This window comes from Jaculus jaculus, chromosome X, assembly GCF_020740685.1.
Source record: "Jaculus jaculus isolate mJacJac1 chromosome X, mJacJac1.mat.Y.cur, whole genome shotgun sequence".
NCBI lineage: Eukaryota > Metazoa > Chordata > Mammalia > Rodentia > Dipodidae > Jaculus > Jaculus jaculus.
The window spans coordinates 72,080,846-72,094,287 of record NC_059125.1 but is presented as its reverse complement, the minus strand read 5'-3'; the positions used below and the strand labels follow the sequence as shown (position 1 = coordinate 72,094,287).

Here is a 13,442-nt window from a genome sequence, read left to right as displayed (position 1 = left end):
CAGATACACAAAGTGATACATGCATCTGGAGTTCACTTGCAGTGGCTAGAGGTCCTAGCATGCCCATTCTCTCTCTCTCTCTCTCCTCCCCCTCTCTCTCATAAGTAAATTTTTTAGAAAAAAATTCTACATACAGAAGAAAAACAGGAGGTATCTCTAAAGAATAAACTTCATGAGAAGAATAATTGAGCACAATAAGACTACACAGGCCAAACCTATACCCAATATTATACTAAAATGGCAAAAAACTAAAATATTTCTCCTAAAGCAAAAAAAAAAAAAAAAAGGTGCAAGGATCTTCATTCCTATTTACCATAGTGCTAGAATTCTAAAGAGAAATGACAGAAGAGTGAAATAAAAGTGACACAAATGGGGAAAGAAATCATAGTATTCCTATTTGTAGCTGACACCATCACATTCTTTAGATACCCCAATAACGTCACCAAAAAAACTCTTAAATCTGATAGATACTTTCAACAAAGTAGCAGGAAACAAAATCAACATGAAAAAGCAGTAGCTTTTATATGTACCAACAATGAATGTGCTGAGTAAGAAATCAGGAAAGCAGGGATGGAGAGATGATTAGTGGTTAACACACTTGCCTGCCAAGCCTAAGGACCCAGGTTCAATTCTCCAGAACCCATCTAAGCCAGATGCATAAGGTTGCACATGTGTCTAGACTTTGTTTGCAGCGGCTAGAGGCCCTGGCATGCTCGTTATCCCACTCTCTCAACCTCTCTCTCTCTCTCTCTCCCTCTTTCTGTCTCTCAAATAAATAAAAAATATGTCCACAAAACAGAAAAAAATCAGGAAAGCAATCCAATTTAAAATAACCTAAAAATGCTAGGAGGGGCTGGGGAAATTGCATAGTGGTTGAAGGCACTTGCTTTCGGAGCCTGACAACCTGTTTGATTCCCCAGTATCTGCCTAAAGCCAGATCCACAAAGTGGTACATATGTCTGGAGTTTGTTTGCAGAGGCAGTAGGCTCTAGCTTACCTATTCTCTCTCCCTCCCTCTTTCTTTCTCTCTAATAAATAGATAAATTTATTTTAAAACCCTAGGAATAAAACCTAAGCTAGGAAGTGAAATACTAACAATGAAAATTATTTTAAATGTTGCCTGTAACACTACTATATTTTGGTTTTGTTGTTTTTTTAAGTTTTGTTTGTTTATTTATTTATTGGAGAGTGAGAGTGACAGACAGAGCGAGAAAGAGTCAGAGAGGGAGGGAGGGAGAGAGAGAATGGGCGCACCAGGGCCTCCAGCCACTGCAAACGAACTCCAGATGCGTGTGGCCCCCTTGTGCATCTGGCTAACGTGGGTCCTGGGGAATCGAGCCTTGAACCAGGGTCCTTAGGCTTCACAGGCAAGCGCTTAACCACTAAGCCATCTCTCCAGTCCCTAACACTACTATATTTTGAAAGCACATATTTTGCCCAGTTTTACATGTTCACAGAGGAGAGAAATTTTGTCTCAAAGTGAATACCTTTAGTTTTACTCATGTCTGCCTTGGATGATATTTCCATAACAATTTGGAATGTAGACTTTAAAGTTAATGCTGGAATAAATTACAATTTATGATGATCTAGGAGTGGAAGGAATGTACCTTTTATGTAAGAAGGAAATGGGTACCAGAAGCAAAATGTTGTGTACAGAATTCTGTTCCACCAAGATTTATATGCTGCAGTTTCAAGTTCTAGTGTGAAGATGTTTGGAGATAAGATGCCTTCAGGAAGGTAACTAGTGAGTTCATGGTAGTACCCTTGTAATAAGATCAGTGGCACTGTAAGTAAAGGGAGAAATTATATTTCTCTGTCATGTGAGAACAAAATGGGAGGTGATCATCTGAAAACCAGGAAGCGGGCTCTCACTAAGAACAAAAATCAGCCAGAACTTTGATTTGGAACTGCTAAGCCACAAAAATTATGAGAATTAAATGTCTGTTATTTACCACAGTCAATCCATTGTATTTCTATAAGCCTCCAGAGTAGACTAATATACATGTCCAAAATGTAAACCATACAATTAAATAATTAATTTAATAAAATCTTAATAAAATGTCATACCTTCCATGCAGCTAGACAAAATCATTACAAAGTTCATACAGAATCCCCATCAAGTATAGCTAGGGAAATTCTAAGAATAAAATTTAGGAGATAGCCGGGCGTGGTGGTGCACGCCTGTAATCCCAGCACTAGGGAGGCAAAGGGAAGAGACTCTCTGTGAGTCCGAGGCCACCCTGAGAATATGTAGTGAATTCCAGGTCAGCCTGCCAGACTGAGACCCTACCTCGAAAAACCAAAAAAAAAAAAAAAAAAGTAGGAGAGGGACTTTCATGCTGTGTAACTCACCATAAAACCATGACAATTAAAATACTATAGTATTGAGGCATGAATTCACAGATCAGTAAAATAGAGTAGAAAATCCAATTACACTATGTAAACTTGGTCATGACAGAATTGTCTTAGTTTGTCTTCTCCCAAACGGAGATCTTGAGGCAAAGATTTGCACAGTGATTCAAGGTAAAACCAAAGCAAGTGGGAAAGAGAAATGAATACACAGCCTTGCCAGGCTTGGTGGCCCATGCCTGCCTTTAATCCCAGCAATTGGGAGGCTATAGTAAGAGGATCGCTGTGAGTTCAAAGCTAGCCTGTGACTACATAGAGAATTCCAGGTCAGACTGGGCTAGAGCGAGACCCTACCTCGAAACAACAAAAAAGAATACGCAGCCCATAATGTGTTTGCTGTCAAACAAGTTTGCTTTCTGTGTACCCAGAACTTTCTTTTGATTTTAAGTCATCACCACAGGTGTTAATTCTCTGTTTCTTCTAGCCTGACACATGTGTGCATAGTAGATTCTGATAGTTTACCTATGGCTTTTACTTCAGGAAGTGGCTAAAAGTCAGGAAGAAAATATATACTTCTTTTGAGACAGTCTCATGTAGCCTAGGTTAACTTTAAAATGGCTATTTACCTGAAGATAACTTTGAACTCTTTTTTTTTTTTTGAAGTCATAAAACTTTATTTACAAAATATGTATATATATATACACACACTGAGTTCTATACAACTGGGCTTTTTACCATGGAAACCACTCGTTGGGATTAGGCCAAATCCAGGTGGGCTGGGAAAAGCAAAACTGCCACCTAGACCTCCACCAAAAACAATTCCCAAAGACCCCCATAGTACCTAGCAGGCTTGGCCCAGAGCCAGCTGAAGGTGTCCCCAGGCATCCACGGGCAAAGATGATGGCTCTGCTCCCAGTTAGATGGGTGGCAGTTAGGGAGGGATGGGCAGGCTGCAGGGCACCAAGGCTTGAAAGTGGGGAATCAAGTTATGTCTTCACATCCAGCAATGGCATCCACTTGTGCTGGTAGCCACTCTGCCAGCCAGATACCACCTTGGGGTCTCCCACGTCGGCCAGCAGCTCCTGCTCCGCCTCGTGGAGCTCTTCTGCAGGGTCATAGCTGTACATGGGGAGCAGGTGGTGCTGGAGCCTGTCTGCCCATGGAGTCGCTGCTGGCCTGGGGGGTATTGGGCACTGTTGTGTTACTCATGACATCAGAAGCTGGAGAGCTAGGTGGTCCACATGGGCAGTGGTGGCCTCAGGAGGGTGCCTCCCTCCCGCCGAGCAGCCCTGGCAGGAACGCCTGGGTTGGCTCAACTTTGAACTCTTGATCATCCTTATTCCACCTCCCAAGTGCTGGGATTACACATATAAACCAGCACACCCACTAGTCTTCTTCATAATTGGCAAATGGGTAACTGAAAAGCTGCATGGAAAAAAGAAAAAAAATGGCTCTATTTCTCAAACTATACAATAAGACAAAGTTTCCATGTATTATATATTAAAATGTAAAAATAAAACCATATATTAAGAGAAATATGGGATAATTACATTGCAGTTTTGGAGTGTGTACAAGTTTTCTAATTAGGACTTGGAATCCAGAAGTTGTAAAGGAAACAACAGATAAATATCCTTTTGTGTTTAAAATTCTACATGATAAGTGTTCCAACAGCAAAGGAAAAAATTACATTTGGCCAAAAATTCAGTCTATACCACCAAAAAAGGTTTAACCTTTCTAATATATAAACATAATTTTTTGTAGATAAGTGATCAACTATTCTTAAAATAAACTGTAAAAAATAAACTAAATTATGCAAATATTTCTTACTTCTATCATCTCTGGTGACTTAAACAGTGATTCCCAACATTGTAGAAAACAGATACAGATGCAGGATCAAAGAGTTTAATTTACAACTTGTGTTATGGTGTTTGAACTGGAAGTATCAGTATGAACTTAAAATAGATTCCCAGCTCACTTTGCTGAAAATACTTAAAAATAATGGTCACTAAAAGAACAAGGAGCACTCCTAGTACTTGATTATGATCTTGAAAAAATTCTCTTTAAAATGATATGGACTGGGTATCATTTTAAAGGTAAGTACCTTTAATCCCAGTATTTAGGAGGTAAAGAGAGGAGAATTGTTTGAGTTCAAGGACAGACGGGAATAGAGTGATACCCTATCTCAAAAACAAAACATGCTGGGCGTGGTGGCACACGCCTTAATCCCAGCACTCGGGAGGCGGAGGGAGGAGGATCACAATGAGTTCGAGACCACTCTGAGACTACCTAGTGAGTTCCAGGTCAGCCTGGACTAGAGTGAGACCCTACCTCAAAAAACCAGCAAAATTTGATGGGGATATTTAGTGAAAATCAAGGTCTTGGGCAAGAAACTTAAAAATGAGCCTGCACCATCTTGTCATAACAAACCTAAGGTATGGGGAGTCTACTGGGAGATGTTTCAAAAGGATTGAGAATCCAAACAGAATAAACTCCCACAGGTCAAAGAGGGGAAATCTAAGGATTCATTAAAAAAATAAATTCTCAGATGGGCTGAAGAAATGGCTTAACAGTTAAGCCATTTACCAGCAAAACCAAAGGACCCAGCTTCGATTCCCCAGTGCCCATGTAAAACCAGACAAGCTGGCACATGCAACTGGAGTTTGTTTGCAGTGGCAGGAGACCCTAGTATGGCCACTCTCTCTCTCTCAATCTGCTTACCACTCTCTCATATAAACAACTAAAATTTAAAATAAATAAAAAATCCTCGCAGACTACTGAAAATATCTTAGATGGCTAACTAAAATAAGTAAGTAAATAAATAATAAACTCAACAGCTTTGAGAACTGGTGGCATGGTGGTCCCAAATCTTGTAGTTAGAATACTTCAATATAATAATTTCAAAACTTCACATGTGGGCTGGAGAGATGGCTTAATGTTTAAGGTACTTGCCTTCAAAGCCAAAGAACCCAGGTTCAATACTCCATGACTCATGTAAGCCAGATGCATGCACAAGGTGGCACATGCATCTGGAAATCCTTTGTAGTGACTGGAGGCCCTGACATGCCCATTCTCTCTCTCTCTTCTCTCTTTCTCTCCTCTGTCTCTCTCTCTCTACCTCCCCACTCACACACAAATAAATAAATAAATAATTTAAAAAAAAATTAAAACCTAACATATAATAGTTTCCTATTCTAGATCCACTGCCTACTAGCTACAAAGACTTGCCAGCCTGGTACCCAATGACGGGTAAGATCCCCAGAGGGGGACAACCTAAGACAGGGGCCATGGTGACTAATGCTCTTACAAAAACAAAAGGGGGAGATGTTGTGCCTTGCGAGGCCCAGAGGTGAGTCCTAGTGGAACTTCCTGGGCCTAACTGCCTCAGCCCAGCTATGACTCAGCAGGAGGCCAAATGGCCTCTGGCCTGCTACTTCCACACAGGAAATTAGAATTCCTTCCCATTGGCACTTAGAACTCAGCAGGGGGCTAAATGGCCTCTGGCCTGCCACTTCCGCACAGGAAGTTAGAGTCCCCACTGGTGCCTGCTTAGAACCAATCATCTCAGAGGTCTTGGTATGCTATTGGCCCTTACATCTCACCCCACCCCTAAAGTCTCCGTCTTCCTTCCCAACATTATATAAACACCCACCTGTAACAATAAATTGAGTTCCTGCTTCAAAAGGAAAAAAAAAAAAAAAGACTTGCCAGCCACTTAACCTTTGTTGAGGAAATTTTCTAATCTCAAAGTGGGAATAGTTATGAATAAATATTGCTATTATGGTATTTAACCCACAGTATTGTGCTAATTTTATGAGATATTTTATATAAAGAGTTTAGCACCTAATCAAGGATAAATTCCATCTCATTGTTGCTCATGTTATCTGTTTCACTCATGTGTATGTTAATGAAGTTTTGTTGCATATTGTAACTCTTCCTGGAATGACAGTTCTGAGAATTTTGTCCTGAAAATTGCATGACATTTGCCATAATTCTGAATCTGCTAAAGTTATTTGTAACTCCCTCTCAAGACAGTTGCTTTGTAACAATATCTAATAAAACTATAGTAAGAAGCAATATTACATCATGGCCTATAGAAGCCTATTGTAACTAAATAGGCTACCCTTGTAAGCAATGGAAGACATTCAGCAGTCAGGTTGTCATCAAAGATGCTCATTAAGAAATGACAGAGGTGCCGGGAGTACTGGTGCACACCTTTAGTCCCAGTACTCAGGAGGCAGAGGTAGAAGGGTTGCCATGAGTTCGATTCCATCCTGGGATTACATAGTGAATTCCAAGTCAGCCTGAGCTAGAGTGAGACCTTACCTTGAAAAAACAAAAACAACAAAAAAAAAAGAAAGAAAATAAAAAAGAATGACTGAGGGGTGGACAGATGGCTTAGTAATTAAGGCACTTGCCTGCGAAGCCGAAGGACCCACGTTCAACTCTTGAGATTCCACATAAGCCAGAGGCACAAAAGGTGAGGCAAGCACAAGGTCAGGCATGCCCACTAGGTAGCACAAGCATCTGGAGTTACATTGCTATGGCTGAGGAACTGATGTGCCAATTCTCTGTCTGCCTGTGTGTGTGTGTGTGTGTGTGTGTGTGTGTGTGTGTGTGTGTGTGTGTCTGTCTGTCTGTCTGTCTCTCTCTCTCTCTCTAAAAAAAAGAAAAGAAAAGAAAAGAAAAGAAATGACAGGGACTTGGCTATTAGTAATTGAGCTACAAAAGAAACTAAACTGTCAAGGTCACAGTGACACCTGAAAGAGACATGGCAAAAAATGTGGCTAAACACTATCATAAAGGTCAGGCATTTATTTATCTGTTTAATTTCCTTCACTGATTTGACACTGAGGACTGAACTAAGTTCAATTTATTCACAGATTAGTATTTAGTACATGATAATAATAATGATGATAATAATAATAATTATTATTATTGTATTGTTTGGGTCATCAGGGTTCTCTCTAACCAACAACTCACTTGGAGGTATACCACATCTGGCATTGGAACTTTTTTAAATTTACACTCACATTATTTGGAAGATAAATTACTATGTAAAAGTCAATAACATAAGAAATTATCTCCATTGCACGTACTGAGTGAAAACCTTACAATGTTTAAGTTTTAAGATCAAGATAACTTCAATTATTAATATATCACTTTTGTTTATGTATCTTAACCATCACCATTTCAGTTCTCTGACATTATTTTCATCTGACAGACCTGACCCAAAAATATATTGAAGAAAAATATATAATACAGATGAGGATTGAAACTAAATTCCATCTGGGCATGGTGGCACAAGCCTTTAATCCCAGCACTCAAGAGGCAGAGGTAGGATGATTGCTGTGATTTCAAGGCCAGACTGAAATGACATAGTAAATTCCAGGTCAACCAGGCCTAGAGAGATACCCTATATCAAGAAAAAAAAAAGAAGTTAAATTTCATAGAACAGATTAGCAAATACAAATGATGTTAATGGCATGTTTTATTTCATTTTTCACATAGTATAGAATCTGTAAATTGCATAAAATCAACAGATTTTACCTTGAATTAAATAGAAGCAAAACAAAATGCGAACTGGCACTATAGAAATATGTGCCCTTAGGAGATGTAAATGCACTAAATTAAAATGCAAATAGATTTCAAATCTGGTATCTAAAATAATTTGCATGATTTACAAGAAAGTGAAAAATCACATCATCCTTAAAGTTTGCCAACTATGGAAGACAAACACATATAAAATTTTCTCTTTAGAAATTTATTATAATTTTGATTTGATGTTCTTCCCTTATAAGAAACAAGTCCCACTGGGACAGCTTAAATAATGGTTGTGTCATCAACTCTACAGCATATTGCTTAGAATGAAATACATATATTACATACTTAAAGGCTTACTAAGAAAGTATATCTTTTTAAATGAATCATATGTGTATATGTGTATATTATTTATTTATTTATTCAAAAGAGAGTGAAAGAGGGAGACAGAAAAAGAGTATTATGGGAACACCAGAGCCTCTTGCCACTGGAAATGAACTCCAAACACATGTGTCACTTTGTGCATCTGGCTTTATGTGAGTACTGGGAATCATACCTATGTTATCAGGCTTTGCAAACAATCACTCCCAACTGCCAAGACATCTCTCCAACATAACTCCAAGAAAATAAATCTTATGGTAAGAATTCTTATCACAATAAACTAACAGTAATCATAATGAATAGAGAGGGCAGCTGAAAAGTTTTGGAGATGATGAGCATGATATGGTAGTGATGGTTTCAGAAGTATATCTTAGATCCAAATTCACCCTATTGTATAAATTAAGTATGTCCAACTTTTTGCATGTAAATCCTACTTCAATAAAGTGATTTTATTATTTTAGTTTGTCAAGGTAGGGTCTTGATGTAGCCCAGGCTGATATGGAACTGAGGGTGTCCTCGAACTCACAGCAATCTTCCTACTCCAGCCTCTCTAGTGATGGGATTAATGGCATATACCACCATGCCCAGCAAAGTGATCTTTTTAGTAAAAGAAGTTTGGGAAGATGGCTCAGTAGTTAAAGGATTTTCTTTACAAAGCCTGATGTCCTGGGTTTAATTTCCAAGATGCCCAGGAAAGCTAGACACAAAAAGTGGTGCTAGCATGTGGCTTTCACTGGCAATTGCAACAGGCCCTGGCATGCGCACACACACACACACACACACACACACTTTTTCACAGGCTGATCTGGAATTCACTATGTAGTCCTAGGCTGGCCTCAAACTCACAGCGATCCTTCTACCTCGGTCTCCTGAGTGCTGGAATTAAAGGTGTGCACCGCCACACCTGACAATAATACTTTTTTAAAGAGCCAAGCACAAGATAATGTCACCACATTCCAAAGGATAAAAATGCATGTGAGGAAAAACCCCTAACAGTTATTCAATAATCAAGTAAAAATTTAAACCATAATTTAAAGTTATTTTCCCCAAATCATCGACGAAATAAGTCTATGAGTTTGAGGCTACCCTGAGACTGCATAGTGAATTCCAGGTCAGCCTGGGCTAGAATGAAGACCTACATCAACCCCCCCCCAAAAAAAAAACATATTATGACAAATTCCATGCTCTTGTGCTACTTCTGGGCACAACCAGTTTCTGTCCTTAACTAAGTCTGAGATTGCTTAAGTACAAAACAGAAGTGTCAGGGCTGGAGAGAAGCTTAGTGGTTAAGGTGCTTGCCTGCAAAGTCTAAGGACCCAGATTCAATACTCCAGGACACATGTAAGCCAGATACACAAGGTAGCATATGCATCTAAAGTTCATTTGCAGTGGCTAGAGGCCCTGATGCACCCATTCTCTCTATCTGCCTCTTTTCTCTCTCTCTCTCTCTAATAAATAAATAAAAATAAAAATATGTTTTTAAAAACAGAAGTATCACAATAGGTAAGTTCTGAAGTCTTCTCTAGACATATGGTGATCTAATATGTTATATTAATACTTTTCTACAGCTTATAAATGTCAGTAAGTTTACATACCAAGTATTATTTATGATGATACTGCATCTTTTAATATTTTTTGTTCATTTTTTATTTATTTATTTGAAAGTGACAGACACAGAGAGAAAGACAGATAGAGGGAGAGAGAGAGAATGGGCGAGCCAGGGCTTCCAGCCACTGCAAACGAACTCCAGATGCGTGTGCCCCCTTGTGCATCTGGCTAACGTGAGACCTGGGGAACCGAGCCTCGAACCGGGGTCCTTAGGTTTCACAGGCAAACGCTTAACTGCTAAGCCATCTCTCCAGCCCACATCTTAAAATTGCAAATTCACTTACTCCAGATCTAGTTGGTATATTAACAAGTGATTAAGTGATCAATGGTCAAGATTTTGTGATCTTTATTTCCTGAAAAGTCTCACAATGGCTATAGCTAAAATTTCTTGTCCTCAGATGTGTGGTAGTGTTCTGAATTATGGAGAAGGGCACATTATCACATAAACAGTTTTCCATCACACAAAATCAGACATTTTTTGAAATACAGATAGCAGCCATATTTCTGACATGTGGATACATGCAAAGTCTGACTGTCATTTTCTCACAAAAATGTCTGAAAAGGATTTACAGAATGATTCACCAACATTTTCATGATTTGTGGAAAAAAATAAAGTCTTTGTATAATTTTCTGTTATCATGCAATTAATCCTGAGGAACAGTGGTGTACACAAGAGGAATGTACAATAATCTAAGGAAATGGATTGGGTGGCTCTTAATACCTTTTAACATGTGGAATTATGTATTATAAGTTTCTAAAATTTATATAATCTTTCCTTCTTTTCTTTCTTTCTTTCTTCTTTTTTTTGCTTCCAGTTAGATAACACAATCAACTCATCATAATTTGTATCAGTGTGTACAATTAAAAAAAATCTAATAATGTTTCATTATTACAATATATTTTGATCTGCAGATGTAACACAATTATGTTTTATGGGATTAAGAATTTCTCTAGCTGGCAAGTGCAATAGTGGCACACAGCCATGGTGGGGAACCAACTGCTCTTGATTTGGCTAACTGATCCCCTCAGTGGTACAGGACCCATAGCTGGAGCTGGGAAACAAGTCAGAATCATATCCAAACATAAACCGTCTCTCCAATATCAAGCTACCATCAATCATGGGCTACAAGAGGGCCTACACCTATTAAAGTCTCTATTTAAAAAGTAAGGATTATTTCATTTGTCCTGGAACTAACTTACTCTCTGTGGGAGAATCTGCTTCTCTTTGTCAGATAGATGCAGATCCTAAGGAGTGAGCCACCCCATCATACCTCAAAAGGGCCCCAGCTGAAACTAAGGAAAATTAGCGAAACAAGCAAGGTACTGTTTTCCTGATGAACCAGATACCAGCACAAGGGGGAAGGAGACCAACACAGAGAAAAATCAACACCTACCAAATCAGAGAGCCAGAGCCTCAGAGGCCCCCAACACCTCATCACTGAAGCAGACCAAAAATAAACCCAACATGGCTAAGGGAAATTTTGTGGAAGAGGGGGCAGAAAGAATGTCAGAGCCACATGTGGGTCAGGATATGCAGAGACATTTATCCTACCAATAACTGTGGGCTAACACCACAAGGCATGACCCATATACTTCAACAAGGAGGGGCCAATGGGGAGGGGGTAGGTCATGGATGAGCCTAATAATGGTACCAAACTGCCTGTACTTGCTGGATAGAAAACTAATAAAAAATAAATTAAAAATAAAATAATAAATAAAGAAAGAAAGAATTTCTCTAGCTGGGCATTGTGGTGCACACCATTAATTCCAGCATTAGGAAGGCAGAGGTAGGTGGACTGTGAATTTGAGACTTCATAGTGAATTCCAGGTCAGCCTGGACTATAGCGAAAGCCGACCTTGGAAAACCAAAACCAAAACCAAAAACAAACAACAACAAAAAAAAAAGAATTTTTTTAGCATATTCACAGAATTATCCCTTAGTTTTACAAAAATTGATGATTTTATTTAATTATTCTATAATTCATTCAACTTACCTAATAGTAAGTTGTAGACAACTGTCATATTTCTCAGTTCATATAAACAGTAAATTATGCCTCACCAAAAGGGCTTTATAACCTATCACATAAACACATGTACACCCATGCTCATTGTTGCTCTAGTCAAATAATTAAAGAATGTAATCAACCTAAATATCCATTAACTGATGACTGGATAATAAAACTGTTTATATATATTATATATATTTTACAAAAGCATGTACATTATAATTTGACTCAGCTGTAAAGTTAAATGAGTCAGGAAAATTTCAGCAACATGGATAGAACTGGAAAAAGTTAGACTAAGTGAGGAAACCCAGGCCCAGAAATAGAAAAATACTATATATTTTCTCTCATATGTGGATTCTATGCTTGTACATATGTACATAAAACATGTGATAATGAGTATAGATCAAATGCATTTGAGGACAAGCCCCAAACACTTGAGATCATGAGAGGAGAACGACATTTGGTGAGTAAAGGGGGGATAAAGAAAACATGTAGAAGGAAAATACAAAAGAAGCTATGATGGAGGGGGGGCACCAGGAGATAGGTGAAAAAGGGTAAAAAGAGGAATGGAAAGTAAAAAACAAAAATTGAAAAATTCTGCAATGAAACCTAATTCCTTGTGTGCTATTAAAGTTAAATCAATAGGGCTGGAGAGATGGCTCGGCAGTTAAGGTGCTTGCCTGCAAAGCCTAATGACCGGTTCTATTCGTCAAGACCCATGTAAAGCCAGATGCACAAGGTAGCCCATGCGTGTGGAAATTTTTGCAGTGGCTGGAGACCCAGGCATGCTAATTCTCTGTGCGTGTGCATGTGTGTGTGTGTGTGTGAGCTTCTTTCTCTCTCTCTAATGAATAAATAAATTAAATTAAAAAGAAAGTTAAACAAAAATAAAAGAAAGTAAGCCATGCATCGTGGTTCACACCTTTAATCCCAGCACTTGGGAGACAGAGGTAGGAGGATTGCCATGAGTTCAAGGCCACCCTGAAACTACATAGTGAATTCCAGGTCAGCCTTGGCTAGAGCAAGTCCCTACCTCAGAAAAAGAGAGAGAGAGAGAGAGACAGAGAGAGAGAGAGAGAGAGAGAGAGAGAGAGAGAGAAAACAAAATAAAACGAAATAAATAAAGCTAGGTATGGTGGCACAAATCCCAGCACTTGGGAGACCAAGGTAGGAGGATTACCATGAGTTTGAGGTCACCCAGAGAATACAGAGTGAATTCAAGTTTAACCTACCTCAAAAAACCCCCCAAAATTAAAATAAATAAATAAATAAATTGATGAAAACAGTATTTTAAATTCACAGTATTATATAATGTGCTATAGAAATGTAGTTTTATTTATTTTCCCTTGCTAATTAACACTGCAATGTTTTAAAAAATATTTTGTTATTTATTTATTTAAAAGAAAGAGAAATGCATATATATAGAGAGAATGGGCATGCCAGGACTTCTAGCTGCTGTAAACAAAGTCCAGATGCATGTGCCACCTATGCATCTGGTTTTATGTGGGTCCCGGGGAATTGAACTTGGGTGTTTTGGCTTTGCAGACCAGTACCTTAACA

The 13,442-nt window shown here is 38.7% G+C and overlaps 1 pseudogene; it reads right to left on the bottom strand.

The window, feature by feature from the left end:
- Window positions 1-3,261: 3,261 nt before the first annotated feature.
- Window positions 3,262-3,644, bottom strand: LOC123456743 (annotated as a pseudogene).
- Window positions 3,645-13,442: the final 9,798 nt, after the last annotated feature.